This window comes from Triticum urartu, chromosome 2A, assembly GCF_056163025.1.
Source record: "Triticum urartu cultivar PI428250 chromosome 2A, HENAU_Tu73, whole genome shotgun sequence".
Taxonomy (NCBI): domain Eukaryota; kingdom Viridiplantae; phylum Streptophyta; class Magnoliopsida; order Poales; family Poaceae; genus Triticum; species Triticum urartu.
Genome location: NC_141874.1, coordinates 13,146,460 through 13,162,488, shown reverse-complemented (window position 1 = coordinate 13,162,488; position 16,029 = coordinate 13,146,460). Strand labels below are relative to the sequence as shown.

Below are 16,029 nucleotides of genomic sequence, written 5' to 3'. Positions count from 1 at the left end.
CATGGAAGAATTGAGACTAGCTACAAACCAGACACTGCATCATGTGCTAGATGGTGCTAATGCGTGTGTGGAAGAGAGAATGGCTCCAGACAGTGAATGTACGGGTTGATGGACACCCACAAGAAACCCGGCCCCAGCGGAAGATTACAAATCAAGGCTGAGGCTGACCTCCACCGTGGAATGCGTGTACTGTTGTCACATAAGTGGCGGAGCATGCAGCAATTTTATGAGGTGCCAATGGAAACATTTTGAAACGTTAAGAGGCGGAAAGATTTCGTAGAGGCGAGGGGACCGGGATGGTCACCAAGACCCTCCGCCACTGGTTACTAGGACAAATTGACAGTGAAAGAAGAGATATTTTCTCATGTCCAAGGAATGCAGGCCACGCACGAAACAAGTGTAATTCAGGGATGAATAAACAAACCAATAATCGCTTAAGCAACGGTTCTGCAGTAAATCCAGAAATTATACCTGAGAAAGGGTCTGGATAAAGGACACCATATGAACTACCTCCGCATGCAGAGGCCTTTTCTAATATTGGCAAATGGAAAAATTCACAAAGATGATCAAACTGAAGTATATCTCTAATTATCCAGATAATTATATGAACGCGAGTGCGTCCACGACCACGATGCATGGAACCGCGTGGAGGAACTGCAGCCAAGCTAGCTAGCTCCCCGGATGTCCTACAAATACCCAGAGCTAACCAAGTTAGATGCACCAAGCAAGAGTGCCTTCGAACACAAGTATTAAAACACCCCTTTGTCACCCCCAACCTATCTATTCCACAGCTTTCCATCTATTCTAGTCCATAACTCCATATAGGCATATAGCATCCTGACCAGCTCATGCAGTATGACTCTTGGTATGCTGGTTATCATGGGCATGGCTACCTTGCTGGTGTATTGTCTCAGAAAAAGCAAAAGAGTGGTATTGTCCCAGCGGCAACCAGCACGACGAGGTCTGCTGCCGCCGGGGCCTGCTACACTGCCCATCATTGGGAACACGCACCAGATGTTTTGGAACAAGCCGGCAGTGTTCCGGTGGATCCATCGCCTTCTCAAGGAGATGAACACAGACATCTTGTGCCTCCGTCTCGGAGCTACTCATGTCATTGTTGTGACATGCCCAGAGATAGCTTGTGAGGTACTACGGAAGAAGGATGAAGTTTTCGCCTCCCGTCCCACCACCTTCCCCTCGGGTACATTCAGCTTCGGGTACAAGGGCTCCGTCTTGTCACCGCAAGGAGAGCAGTGGAAGAAGATGAGGCGCGTCCTCACCTTGGAGAGCCTCACCTCGTCCATGGAGCAGAAGCTCCACCACCTAAGGAAGGAGGAGTATGACCACCTTGTAAGGTACATTAACAACACCGTTTGTTGTGGCATGATGCCACATGCAAAAAACATTGTTAACGTGCGCCATGTGGCACAACATTTCTGTTGTAACCTCATAAGAAGGCTTGTTCGGTAAGAGATACTTTAGTAACCTACCATCTTCGTCGACTAATGGGCCTGGATAGGAGGAGGAGGCACATGTTGCCGCTCTTTTCACGGCCCTCAACCATGTGTACAGCTTCTGTGTGTCTGACTACATCCCAGCCCTGGTAGGCCTCGACTTGGATGGCCATGAGGAGGTTTCCATGGATGTCATGAGAACAATTAGCCGGTTGCATGACCCTATCATACAGGAACGGATCCATGAAAGATCATCCACTCTTGAGAAATGTGGTGAAGATAAAGGGGCGAGAGACTTTCTGGATGTCCTGGTTCATCTTAAAGATGCAGATGGACAACCGTTGCTATCCCTACAAGAAATAAGAGCCCAAACAGCGGTTAGTAGGATCTACCTCAACAGAAAGTTCATTCACTATTCTTCAAGCATACTCTGTCTGTAAAGAAATATAAAAGCGTCTAGATCTATCTAGACACTCTTATATTTCTTTACGGAGGGAGTATATTATATATGCATTGACCTTTTTTTTCTTGTATTGTATTTATTGCTTTATTTATTCCAACATCGACCGATGTAGGAAATGGTGCTTGCAGCAGTCGACAACCCATCAAATGCGGTTGAGTGGGCGCTCGCCGAGATGATGAACAGGCCGGAGATCATGCAAAAAGTGACAGATGAACTCGACGCTGTCGTTGGTAAAGATAGACTAGTCCAGGAGTCTGACATTCCTCGGCTAAATTATCTCAAATCGTGTATCCGGGAGGCCTTCCGCATACACCCATACCATGCTCTTAATTTACCCCATGTTGCAATGGTGGACACCACTATCGCCGGCTACACCATCCCAAAGGATAGCCACATCCTTTTAAGCCGGCTTGGACTTGGCCGAAACCCCAAGATCTGGAGCGAACCACTTGAGTTTCGCCCTGAGAGGCATTTGAATACCGTGAATGTTCTTCTCACTGAGCCGGGCCTACGTTTCATTTCGTTTAGCAGTGGGAGAAGGGGTTGTCCTGGGGTTTCACTTGGCACCTCGATCACAATGATGTTATTTGCAAGGATGCTGCAGGCCTTCACTTGGACAAAACTGGTAGGCGTTAAAAATATCAGTCTACAGGAAGGCAATGCAAACCTTGCCCTACTTGAACCCCTTGTTTTGCAAGCTCAACCACGGCTGGCCGCGTATCTCTATATATGATATAATTAGTAGATTGAATCACTTTTCTCAATTATATATTGGTAATATTATCTGGAACTATGTGTGCAAAATGTCATGAGGCAGCATTTAGTCCTTGGCAATATACTAGAGGGAGATGCTACATTTGTGCGGAAATAAAGAAACAATCGATGATTCATGCTATAATTAATGTAACTCGCATTTGCGAGGGCATCATCTTTACTGTATCCCGTCTTTTAGCTGTGAGCATGTGAGTGACTATCAGTCATGGTCACTGGCCGGTCTTCAATGGCTTGGCTACATATGGTCATGTACTGCAGAAAGATTCTCTCTCTGTGAAGAAGAATCAAATCAATCATGCTCTCTCAATCACGCGTTAACTTGTGGTTGTCAGGAGGACGTATGAGAATGTCACTCTATATATGGTGACTTGGAATGTGCGCGTGCGTGTGTGAGAGAGAGAGACTTAATGACTCGCTCCCAGGCTCAATTTATGGTTGTTGACAGTATGTACCATGATTGCTATGTACTCCCTCTGTTCTTAAATACTACTCCCTCTGTCCAAAATGATGACCCAACTTTGTACTAAAGTTTACAAAGTTGAGTTATGTATTCTGGAACGGAGGGAGTACAAGTCTTTCTAGAGATTTTAATATGGACTGTACGGATGTATATAGGCATAGTTTAGAGTGTAGATTCATTCATTTCACTATGTATGTAGTCAGTACGTAGTCCATATTTAGAAACGGAGGGAGTAGTCCATAGTGGCAATATGTACGATCATGTATAACAGACAGACAGCATGTGTGTGTGTGTGGATGAGAGAAGAAAAGAGAACATTCAAAGCAGCGTGTGTGTGTGTGGACGAGAGAAGGGGACATTCAAAGCAAACACAGTTGCACGACGATCACGGGTTGATTTGTGGTTGTTGAGAGAGAGTGCGTACAAGGTTGTGACATCTGCTGTATATCACACGAGATACCCTCACTGGTAGAAAAAGGGCATATAGTCCCGGTTCGTAAGGGCCTTTAGTCCCGGTTCCGGAACCGGGACTAAAGTGTCGGTACTAATACCTCCCCCCTTTAGTCCCGGTTCAATCTAGAACCGGGACTAAAGGCCCTCCACATGGATAGTGCGCAGAGCCCAGTCAGGAGACCCTTTGGTCCCGGTTGGTGGCACCAACCGGGACCAATAGGCATCCACGCGTCAGCACTTCTGTGGCTGGGGTTTTTATTTTTTTTAAAGGGGGGGGGGGGGGGGTTGGGGGTTTTGGGGGGTTAATTTAGGTGTTTCATATATTGTGTGAGCTAGTTATAATTAATAGAGAGAAGTGTCCTCTCTTATGTCCGTGCTTGGTCGACGCTACGTACTATACATACGTATAGAGAGGACTAGACACGCTAGCTAGCTAGTAAGCAAATGAAGGAAACAGAAAATCGTCATGAACATATATGCATATATACAGAGAGAAGTGATATCGACCACCTCTCCTTCTCCGAGAGATTGGTCGAACAACAAGTTCTCGTATATCTATCTGACACTACCGGCTACATATATACAATAATTATCTCTTACAAATATAATCATACGGACTCAGGGTCCACATAGAATTCTCCGTCTTCAGGGATCACGTGGTCAAGAAAAAATGCCGTCAATTCCTCTTGAATTGCTCGCATGCGAGCTGGTGCTAGGAGTTCATCCCGCTTCCGAAACATCTAATTTGAAGAAGGGGGTCAATACATATATATATATATATATATAAATGAATGAAACTCAACACAAATGATGGTAATAAAATAAAATTGTGAATGTTGTTATTTACGTACTTCATATTGTTCGTTAGAGTACCCGCCCCGCTCATAGGTCGTGTGGCGGATGGACTCACAGATGTAGTATCCACAGAAATCATTCCCTTGTTCCTGCCACAACCACTTTACAAGAAATAGAGGTCAATCAAACTGATAAGCAGGAATGCTAAATGGTATTGATGAAACTAGCGCTTGAATCACTAGGAGATGCGCGGAACATGCTACTATAGTACTTACTTTCGGGTGTCTAAATTCCAGCTCCTTCGGCAGTCCCGGAACTGTTTTGGTGAATTTTCTCCAAACCCTGCCGGACAAAGAAAACAATTACTTGATATCAGGAAATGAACAAAGTTGCTGATATGGTGGATAATGAGCGATTTAACTTACTTCTTGAGGATTTCAGTCATGTCCGCATACTCCTTGGGATCTTTTCGTTTAGAGTCCAAGACGGTTACTACTCCCTGCTCAAGCTTAATCTCTAGGAGAATATAGTGGAAACTGCACACACGTGCATAACTCATCAATTACATTACTATAACCTTGACTAATATATAAGGGAAACCGAATACGCACAAGACAGTAACACTCACCTGAAGTTGTAAGGAAAGAGTATTATATCTTTGTTTTGATTTATTACGAACAATCGTAGCAAGTTGGCCTCGGTAGCTGCGGCATGAAGTTTAACCTCAGTTGCATCTATGAGATATGTGTTAATGAACCCAATATCACCGACTTGTCTTTTCTTCAATTCGGCGATCTTCAATCTGCATAATATAGTGAGGATGATTATAAATACATGCAATGAAAGAGCTAAGCTATATAGAGAAACTTAATGACAGAAGTAGTACTACTTACAGACAGTAGCAGGCGACCGTTGTTTTATCGAGGGCCAATTGATTGAAAAACTGATAGAACTCCTCAAATGGAACAGGCAACAGATCAATTCCAACGAGGTCATGCTCCTTTTTAACTTTCACATACAAAGTACTCCTCCCCCCAGAGTCTCTGCAGATTTTCAAGTACCAATCATGCAATCTTCGCATTATCGTTGATAGAGATCTTTCATCTTTGACGAGAGGCTTCCCGTACTCGTATCTTTGTATCTGCACCTCCATGGGTTCATAATGTACTTCGTCGGGCAGGTAATCTGCAAGATTGCTATAACCGGGCACCATCCTCGGATCATTATCGACGTTGTGGCTAGGCACCTTGAGCGGGGGGCACGATTGCTTCGCTTGTTCGCCAAGCTGGGCAATTTGTTTCCCAGCTCGTCGTTCTTTTAGCCTTTGATCACTGACAGTACTTCCCGACCGCTCCGCTTCGGCAAATTCCTTTCCAATAATGCGGTCATAGTTTCCTTTCGGCGGATCAGACTTCGGTGGTTTTGTCAGGGCAGCCAGAGTGCGCTTCACTTTCACCCGATCTACCTTCTCCTCCGGAGGTGGATGTTTCTTTGCTTTCACCCCTTCAAAGAAGTTCCTCACTTCTTCTCGCGCGATCTCGGCGTTCTCCTCCAGGGTCCTCTCATATGGTAACTTCTCTGGAGTCTTCAGAGAAGGACCGAATCTGTATGTCCTCCCGCCTCTGGTTGTACTGCTAGACGCCGACCGAGCAGACGGAGCGGTTGTCTTCTTTACTTGCTTAAGCGGCGGAGGAGAAGGACTACGACGCGCCGGAGCAGCTGGAGCGGCGGCAGGTCTCTTCCGCCCTTGCTGACGAGGCGGAGAAGGAGGAGGCTGGCTGCTCGGGCGCATCGGCGCAGGCGGAGAAGGAGGCGGAGTGCCGCCACGCGCCGGAGAAGGAGCCAGCCGAGGGCCCTGATCGTCACTCGCCGGAGGAGGAGGCGGTGGAGGCGGAGTGCCCTGACTCGCCGGAGGAGGAGGAGGAGGCGGTGGCGTCTAGTTTGGAAGGTTGATGAGCTCCTTCCGCCATAGGCATGGAGTCTTCAGAGCAGACACCAGCCGAGTCTCCCCTTCACCGGTAGGGTGGTCAAGCTGGAGGTCCTCAAATCCCTCCGTTATCTCATCCACCATCACCCTAGCATATCCTTCTGGAATCGGCCGGCAGTGAAAAGTTGCGCCGGGTTCAGTAGGATAAACAGAGCCAACAGCCGCCTTAACCTTCAAATTCATCAATTGCGTCATAAGGTGGCAATTTTGAGACTCCGTTATAGCATCCACGGGATAGCTGGCAGGAGCCGTCAAGGCATGCTTCAGCTGAAGCAGCTCGGTGGAAGCCACGCTGCTTCTATGCTGAGATGGCGGGGTAGCTTCGGGGGAGGCTTTGGCAGTACGTTTGCTGCGATTTGCTTCTCGTTCCTCTATCGCGTCTACCCTTGCTTGCAGCGCCTGTGTTTGGGTCTGCTGCACTTTTTTCCTCCTCTCATGGGATTTGTAACCGCCTGCGTCCGGAAACCCAACCTTCCACGGAATGGAGCCTGGCGTGCCTCGTGTCCGTCCAGGGTGCTCAGGATTCCCGAGGGCCATTGTGAGCTCGTCGTTCTCTCTGTCTGGAAAGAACGTCCCTTCCTGCGCTGCTTCGATATACTGCTTAAGCTTACTGACTGGTATGTCCATTTGATCGTTCGTCCAAATGCACTTCCCTGTTACAGGGTCCAGTGTTCCGCCAGCCCCGAAGAACCAAGTCCGGCAACGGTCTGGCCAGTTAATTGTCTCTGGTTCAATCCCTATATGAACCAGATCATTCTCAGTCTTGGACCACTTAGGCCGGGCTACGAGGTAGCCATCTGACCCCGTGCGATGGTGAAGCTTCTTCTTCGCAGCATTTTGCTTGTTTGTCGCCGACATCTTCTTACTCTTTTCCGATGTCTTGTGGGCCACAAATGCGGGCCAGTGATCTCTGATATTCTCATATCTGCCCTTGAATTCTGGTGTCTCATTATTTTCGACAAACTTATTCAGCTCTTTCTTCCACCTCTTGAATAGTTCTGCCATCCTCTTCAGAGCAAAAGACTTGATTAATTTCTCTTTAACTGGGTTCTCTGGATTATCCTCAGGAGGTAGGGTGAAATTTGACTTCAGCTCAGTCCAAAGATCATTTTTCTGCATATCATTGACATAAGACACCTCAGGGTCTTCTGTAGCCGGCTTAAACCATTGCTGGATGCTTATCGGGATCTTGTCCCTAACCAGAACCCCACACTGAGCAACAAATGCGCTCTTTGTCCGGAGGGGTTCAATAGGTTGGCCGTCGGGCGCGATTGCTATGATCTCAAACTTTTCATCCGAGCTCAACTTTTTCTTCGGGCCTCGTCTCTTTACCGAAGTTGTGCTCGATTCAGAGGGCTAGAAAAAAGAACAAAGACTTAATTAATATGTGTACATACCAAAACAATGAATGCATCAATCAGCTAGTCAGCATAGGCTCAACTAATATATATACCTGGCCGGACTCGGTTCGGTCACCGGAGCCGTCATCACGGTCTCCTTCTTGCACCGGCATTGGTCACCGGAGCCGTCCTCATGTTCTTCTTCTTGCACCGGCATTAGGTCACCATAGCCAGCTTGTTCACCCTCTCCTTCCAGACCATCGGTTTCATTGAGAAACAACGAGATGGCATCACTTCCTTCTGCGATTATGTCCCTCAACAACGCTTCTTTTGTTGCTTCGTCTAGGGCGGTGTCCATAGTTTCTACAAATATTTACAACATGGCAATTATTATTCAAACATGAAAGATGGATATATTAGTGCCAAACGTAGAACTAGCTACCTAATCATAGTAAGCTATCGGGAGGGGGTATATATCGACAACGACGACACTACATCTATGTCCCTCGACGACCCTCGTTCCCGATAAAAAAAAGAGGAAGAAGAAGAAAAATAAGAGGAGAAGAAAGAATAGAGGATCTCCTCTATTCTTTCTTCTCCTCTTTTTTTTCTTCTTCCTCTTCTTTTTTTATTCTCTTCTTCCTCTCATGTTCGATAGGATCGCCGAGGGGTCGGGAGGTTGCCTAGTGTCAAGGGATTCAACAAAACCATGTCTTCATCATTAGGCGAAAGTAACATGTGCATGATGGTACGAAGCTCTTCAAAGTTGTTCTGGAACGGAGTCCCAGATAGGATAATTCGCTTTTTGGTACAAAGTTCAGCAAGAGCCTTCCGAATATCGCTATTTGGAAGGCCTTTGCTGAATTCGTACCAAAAGGCGGATTATTCTATCCGGGACTCCATTCCAGAACAACTTTGCAGAACTTCGTACCAACATGCCCTGGTTACTTCCGGCTAATGATGAAGGCATGGATTTCTTCAATACTTTGACACTAGGAAACCTCTCTCTACTTCCGGCTAATAAGAATAAGAAGAAGAAGAAGAAGAAGAAGAAGAAAAGAAGAAAAAAAAGAGGAGAAGAAGAAAGGAATAGTGGAGAAAAGAGAAAATAGAATATATTCTATTTTCTCTTCTTCTCCACTATTCCTTTCTTCTTCTCCTCTTCTTTTTCTTCTTTTTTCTTCTTCTTATTTATTTCTCCTCTTCTTTTCGGTAGAGGAAACCCTAAATAGCTAGCAAGTATCGTGGGTGTGAGATACATGTGGCCTTCGGTGTCGGACACTACATCCACGTCCCACAAGTGACATGGGCGTCGAAGCCCGCGCCACTTGTGGGATGTGGGTGTAGTGTCCGACACCGACGGTACATGTATCTCACACCGACGATACTTTCAATTTAGGGTTTCTCCTCTACCGCTCCTCGACCTCTCGACGACCCTCGTTCCCGATAAAATAAAGAGGAAGAAGAAGAAGAAAAAAGAAGAGAAGAAAGAATAAAGGAGAAGACTTCCTCTTCTTCTCCCTCTTGTTCCTCTTCTTCCTCGCCTCTCTCATGAATGTCCGGCGTTCTCGACCCCCCCCCCCACGTGTCGAAGAAAAAAAAGAAGAAAAAAAAGAGGAGAAGAAGAAAGGAATAGAGGAGAAAAGAGAAAATAGAATATATATTCTATTTTTCTCTTCTTCTCCTCTATTCCTTTCTTCTTCTCCTCTTCTTTTTCTTCTTTTTTCTTCTTCTTATTTATTTCTCCTCTTCTTCCTCTCCCCTCTTCTTCTCCTTTCTTCCTCTTCTTATTTCCTTTTTCCTCTCATTCTTTTTCTTCTTCTTCCTTCTTAAAAATACAAGAAGTAGTATTGCCTAATTCATTGTTCATATGAATATACAAACATTTGCATATTTACAATAATTAATATCACCAAAAAAATCTATGAACAGAAAAAAATCCTAATTTTTCTAAAAAACAATCTTTTGCATTGTTCACATACACATATACATTATAGCCACATACACATATACATCACATATGAACAAAAAAATAAAGTAATAAAAATAAAAAAACAGAGCCGAGCGGCGGCTCACAGCGCGGGGGCAGGCGAGGGCGCCGGCGCGCGGGGGCGGGACGGGGCAGGGGCTGGGCGACGGCGAGCACGGGGCGGCGACGGCGAGCCCGTAGCAGGGGAGCTCGAGGCGACGGCGGGGGCGGCGGTGGCGCCGGTGCGCGGGGGCGGGACGGGGCAGGGGCAGGGCGCCGGCGAGCACGGGGCAGGGGCGCGGGGCGACGGCGACGGCGAGCACGGGGCAGGGGCGCGGGGCGACGGCGAGCACGAGCAGCCTGACGGCGTTGTCGGGGCGGGGAACCGGCGATGAAATCTGAAAAAACGCTAAGTCTTTGCTTATATAGAAAAGGCTTTGGTCCCGGTTCGTGGCACAAACCGGGACCAATGCCCCCCTTTAGTCCCGGTTGGTGCCACGAACCGGGACCAAAGGCCAATTTTCAGAAGCCCAAAGGGCGGGAAGCGGCGGCCTTTGGTCCCGGTTGGTGCCACCAACCGGGACTAAAGGGGGGCATTGGTCACGGTTGGTGCCACGAACCGGGACCAATGCCCCCTTTAGTCCCGGTTGGTGCCACCAACCGGGACCAATGGCCTTTGCTGCCCCGAGCCCAAAAGTTTAGTCCCACATCGCTAGCTGAAGGGCGCCGGCACTGGTTTATAAGCGCTGGTGTGCCTACCCATTCGAGCTCCTCTCTAAGGCAGGCTTTCGGGCCTAAACTTGCTACTGCCTGTGGGCCTATTGGGCCTTCTGCGGGCCTGAATCCTGGCCTATGTAGGGTTTCTAGTCGTATTCAGGCCGTGGAGGCCCAGTAGGAGGCATTTGTTTTGGTTTTTTCTTTTTTATTTCTATATCTTTTTGGTTTTTTATTTTTTTATTTCTACTTACAACTAAATACTTACAGTTTTTTAGTGATTTCTTTTTGCTTTTAGGTCACAAAAATTATAAACTTTCTGTTAGTGCCATTAGTTTTAAAATTTTGAATAGTTTAAATTGGAATTTTATAAAATTTGTGTGAATCACTAGTTTATGAATAACTTTACTATAAAAATAGAAATTTTTTTCTATTTATTTTTTATTTATACTTACAACTAAATACTTATAGTTTTTTAGTGATTTCTTTTTGATTTTAGGTCACAAAAATTATAAACTTTCTGTTAGTGCCATTAGTTTTAAAATTTTGAATAGTTTAAATTGGAATTTTATAAAATTTGTGTGAATCACTAGTTTATGAATAACTTTACTATAAAAATAGAATTTTTTTTCTATTTATTTTTTTATTTCTACTTAAAACTAAATACTTACAGTTTTTTAGTGATTTCTTTTTGCTTTTACGTCACAAAAATTATAAACTTTCTGTTAGTGCCATTAGTTTTAAATTTTAAATAGTTTAAATATGAATTTTTAAAAATTTGTGTGAATCACTAGTTTATGAATAACTTTACTATAAAATTAGAATTTTTTTTCTACTTTGCTATTTATTTTTTATTTATACTTACAATTAAATACTTATAGTTTGATTTTAGGTCACAAAAATTATATTCTTTTTGCTATTGAAGAATATTATAGTTTTATTTTAGTTGATCATAACATAATATTTTAATTGATTGTTTTTATTTTCATTAAAGTTTTGTAGTTTATTCTGTTTGCTATTAATTCATTCTTTGAGCTAAATGACTCTGAAATTGGAAAGCATTTCAAAATGAACTCTGAAAAGGTTGAAAGTTGGCATGGTATCATCATTTCACCCACATAGCATGTTCCAAAAAATAGAGAGGGTTACGACAAAAACTTGATGCACTTCATGTACAAAATGGACAATCACTTTTGAAGTATCAAAGTTTCAAACCATAAGACATGAAAGCATTTCAAATGAACTCTGAAAAAGTTGAAAGTTGGGATGGTATCATAATTTCACCCACATAGCATGCGCATGTACAAAACGGACAATGGTAGCATGTTCGTCTGTTACAAATTTGGCATGGTATCATCATAATAGTTGTGGGAGAAAGTCTTCACTTTTTCTTCGCTTGTCTCATTTGCTTATTGCGCCGTAACCATGGATAATCTTCATTGTTTATCAGGATGCTTGGGTCAGCCTTGACATTGAGGGGAGGAATTTCATGAAACTTTTCATAATCTTCAGACATGTCTGTCTTGCCGTCCACTCCCAGGATGTCCCTTTTTCATGAAAGAACTATGTGGCGCTTTGGCTCATCGTATGATGTATTCGCTTCCTTATCTTTTCTTTTTCTCGGTTTGGTAGACATGTCCGTCACATAGATAACCTGTGCCACATCATTGGCTAGGACGAACGGTTCGTCAGTGTACCCAAGATTTTTCAAATCCACTGTTGTCATTCCGTACTGTGGGTCTACCTGTACCCCGCTGCCTAACAGATTGACCCATTTGCACTTAAACAAAGGGACCTTAAAATCAGGTCCGTAGTCAAGTTCCCATATGTCCACTATGTAACCATAATATGTGTCCTTTCCGCTCTCGGTTGCTGCATCAAAGCGGACACCGCTATTTTGGTTGGTGCTCTTTTGATCTTGGGCGATCGTGTAAAATGTATTCCCATTTATCTTGTATCCTTTGTAAGTCAATACAGTCAAAGATGGTCCCCTGGACAACAAGTACAACTCATCACAAACAGTGTTGTCACCTCTGAGACGTGTTTCCAACCAACTGCTGAAAGTCGTGATGTGTTCACATGTAATCCAGTCGTCGCATTGCTCCGGGTGTTTGGAGCGCAGACTGTTTTTGTGTTCATCGACATACGGGGTCACCAAGGTAGAGTTCTGTAGAACTGTGTAGTGTGCTTGAGACCAAGAATATCCGTCCCTGCATATTATTGAGTCTCTTCCAAGAGTGCCTTTTCCAGTCAGTGTCCCCTCATACCGCGATTTAGGGAGACCTATCTTGTTAAGGCCAGGAATGAAGTCAACACAAAACCTGATAACATCCTCTGTTTGATGGCCCATGGAGATGCTTCCTTCTGGCCTAGCGCGGTTACGGACATATTTCTTTAGGACTCCCATGAACCTCTCAAAGGGGAACATATTGTGTAGAAATACGGGCCCCAGGATGACAATCTCGTCGACTAGATGAACTAGGACGTGCGTCATGATATTGAAGAAGGATGGTGGGAACACCAGCTCGAAACTGACAAGACATTGCGCCACATCACTCCTTAGCCTTGGTACAATTTCTGGATCGATCACCTTCTGAGAGATTGCATTGAGGAATGCACATAGCTTCACAATGGCTAATCGGACGTTTTCCGGTAGAAGCCCCCTCAATGCAACCGGAAGCAGTTGCGTCATAATCACGTGGCAGTCATGAGACTTTAGGTTCTGAAACTTTTTCTCTGGCATATTTATTATTCCCTTTATATTCGACGAGAAGCCAGTCGTGACCTTCATACTGAGCAGGCATTCAAAGAAGATTTCTTTCTCTTCTTTCGTAAGAGCGTAGCTGGCAGGACCTTTATACTGATTCGGAGGCATGCCGTCTTTTTCGTGCAAACATTGCAGGTCCTCTCGTGCCTCAGGTGTATCTTTTGTCTTCCCATACACGCCCAAGAAGCCTAGCAGGTTCACGCAAAGCTTCTTCGTCACGTGCATCACGTCGATTGAGGAGCGGACCTCTAGGTCTTTCCAGTAGGGTAGGTCCCAAAATATAGATTTCTTCTTCCACATGGGTGCGTGTCCCTCAGCGTCATTCGGAACAGCTAGTCCACCGGGACCCTTTCCAAAGATTACGTAGTGTAAATCACTGACCATAGCAAGCACGTGATCACCGGTGCGCATGGCGGGCTTCTTCCGGTGATCTGCCTCGCCTTTGAAATGCTTGCCTTTCTTTCGACATTGATGGTTGGTCGGAAGAAATCGACGATGGCCCAGGTACACATTCTTCCTGCATTTGTCCAGGTATATACTTTCAGTGTCATCTAAACAGTGCGTGCATGCGTGGTATCCTTTGTTTGTCTGTCCTGAAAGGTTACTGAGAGCGGGCCAATCGTTGATGGTCACGAACAGCAACGCCTTAAGGTTAAATTCCTCCTGTCTGTGCTCATCCCACGTACGTACACCGTTTCCATTCCACAGCTGTAAAAGTTCTTCAACTAATGGCCTTAGGTACACATCAATTTCGTTGCCGGGTTGCTTAGGGCCTTGGATGAGAACTGGCATCATAATGAACTTCTGCTTCATGCACATCCAAGGAGGAAGGTTATACATACATAGAGTCACGGGCCAGGTGCTGTGATTGCTGCTCTGCTCCCTGAAAGGATTAATGCCATCCGCGCTTAAAGCAAACCATACATTCCTTGGGTCCTTTGCAAACTCATCCCAGTACTTTCTCTCGATTTTTCTCCACTGCGACCCGTCAGCGGGTGCTCTCTACTTCCCATCTTTTTTTCGGTTCTCACTGTGCCATTGCATCAACTTGGCATGCTCTTCGTTTCTGAACAGACGTTTCAACCGTGGTATTATAGGAGCATACCATATCACCTTCGCAGGAACCCTCTTCCTGAGGGGCTCGCTGTCAACATCACCAGGGTCATCTCGTCTGATCTTATACCGCAACGCACCGCATACCGGGCATGCGTTCAGATCCTTGTATGCACCGCGGTAGAGGATGCAGTCATTAGGGCATGCATGTATCTTCTCCACCTCCAATCCTAGAGGGCATACGACCTTCTTTGCTCCGTATGTACTGTCGGGCAATTCGTTATCCTTTGGAAGCTTCTTCTTCAATATTTTCAGTAGCTTCTCAAATCCTTTGTTAGCCACAGCATTCTCTGCCTTCCACTGCAGCAATTCCAGTACGGTACCGAGCTTTGTGTTGCCATCTTCGCAATTGGGGTATAACCCTTTTTTGTGATCCTCTAACATGCGATCGAACTTCAGCTTCTCCTTTTGACTAATGCATTGCGTCCTTGCATCGACAATGACCCGGCGGAGATCATCATCATCGGGCACATCGTCTGGTTCCTCTTGATCTTCAGCAGCTTCACCCGTGGCAGCATCATTGGGCACATCGTCTGGTTCCTCTTGATCTTCACTAGCTCCCCCCGTTGCAGCATCACCGTATTCAGGGGGCACATAGTTGTCATCGTACTCTTCTTCTTCGCCGTCTTCCATCATAACCCCTATTTCTCCGTGCCTCGTCCAAACATTATAGTGTGGCATGAAACCCTTGTAAAGTAGGTGGGAGTGAAGGATTTTCCGGTTAGAGTAAGACCTCGTATTCCCACATTCAGTGCATGGACAACACATAAAACCATTCTGCTTGTTTGCCTCAGCCGCATCGAGAAACTCATGCACGCCCTTAATGTACTCGCGGGTGTGTCTGTCACCGTACATCCATTGCCGGTTCATCTGCGTGCATTATATATAATTAAGTGTCCAAATTAATAGAAGTTCATCATCACATTAAAACCAAAGTGCATACATAGTTCTCATCTAACAACATATAGCTCTCCAGAGCATCTAATTAATTAAACCATACATTGAAACAATGTAAATGATTTCAATGCGAAAACAAATGCGATCATAATCGCAACCAAGGTAACAATTGATCCAACGGCATAATGATACCAAGCCTCGGTATGAATGGCATATTTTCTAATCTTTCTAATCTTCAAGCGCATTGCATCCATCTTGATCTTGTGATCATCGACGACATCCGCAACATGCAACTCCAATATCATCTTCTCCTCCTCAATTTTTTTATTTTTTCCTTCAACAAATTGTTTTCTTCTTCAACTAAATTTAACCTCTCGAAAATAGGGTCGGTTGGCATTTCCGATTCACATACATCCTAGATAAATAAAATCTATGTCACGTTGGTCGGCATAATTTTCATAAACAATAAATGAACCAATAGTTATAAAGATAATATACATACCAAATCCGAATCATAGACAGGACGAGGGCCGACGGGGGCGGATACCAAAACCATCGCACTATATAAGATGCAATAATAAATGTAAGAAAATGATACAAGTATCTATCTAAACATACAGGTAAGAATATTTTTCCTTTCAGAAAGAAGATAAGAACAAGAGGTTCACCACGATGGTGTCGGTGATGAGATCGGCGCGGGTGATCGACGGCGGTGAAGACGGGGACGGGGCGTGACGGACCGCTAAATCTAGACAAATCTCGAGGAAAATGGAGTTTGGAGGTCGAGCTTCGAGAGGAGAAAACTTAAGTAGTGTGGCTCGGGCATTCCATCGAACACCTCAT

General features: G+C 45.0%; 1 pseudogene across 1 annotated transcript; it reads left to right on the top strand.

Moving 5' to 3' along the window:
- Positions 1-592: 592 nt before the first annotated feature.
- LOC147982881 (tyrosine N-monooxygenase-like) lies at positions 593-3,270 on the top strand (annotated as a pseudogene). Its single transcript, XR_015614910.1, has 2 exons — positions 593-1,831; positions 2,030-3,270. The product of XR_015614910.1 is annotated as a tyrosine N-monooxygenase-like (transcript).
- The last annotated feature ends 12,759 nt before the right edge of the window (positions 3,271-16,029 follow it).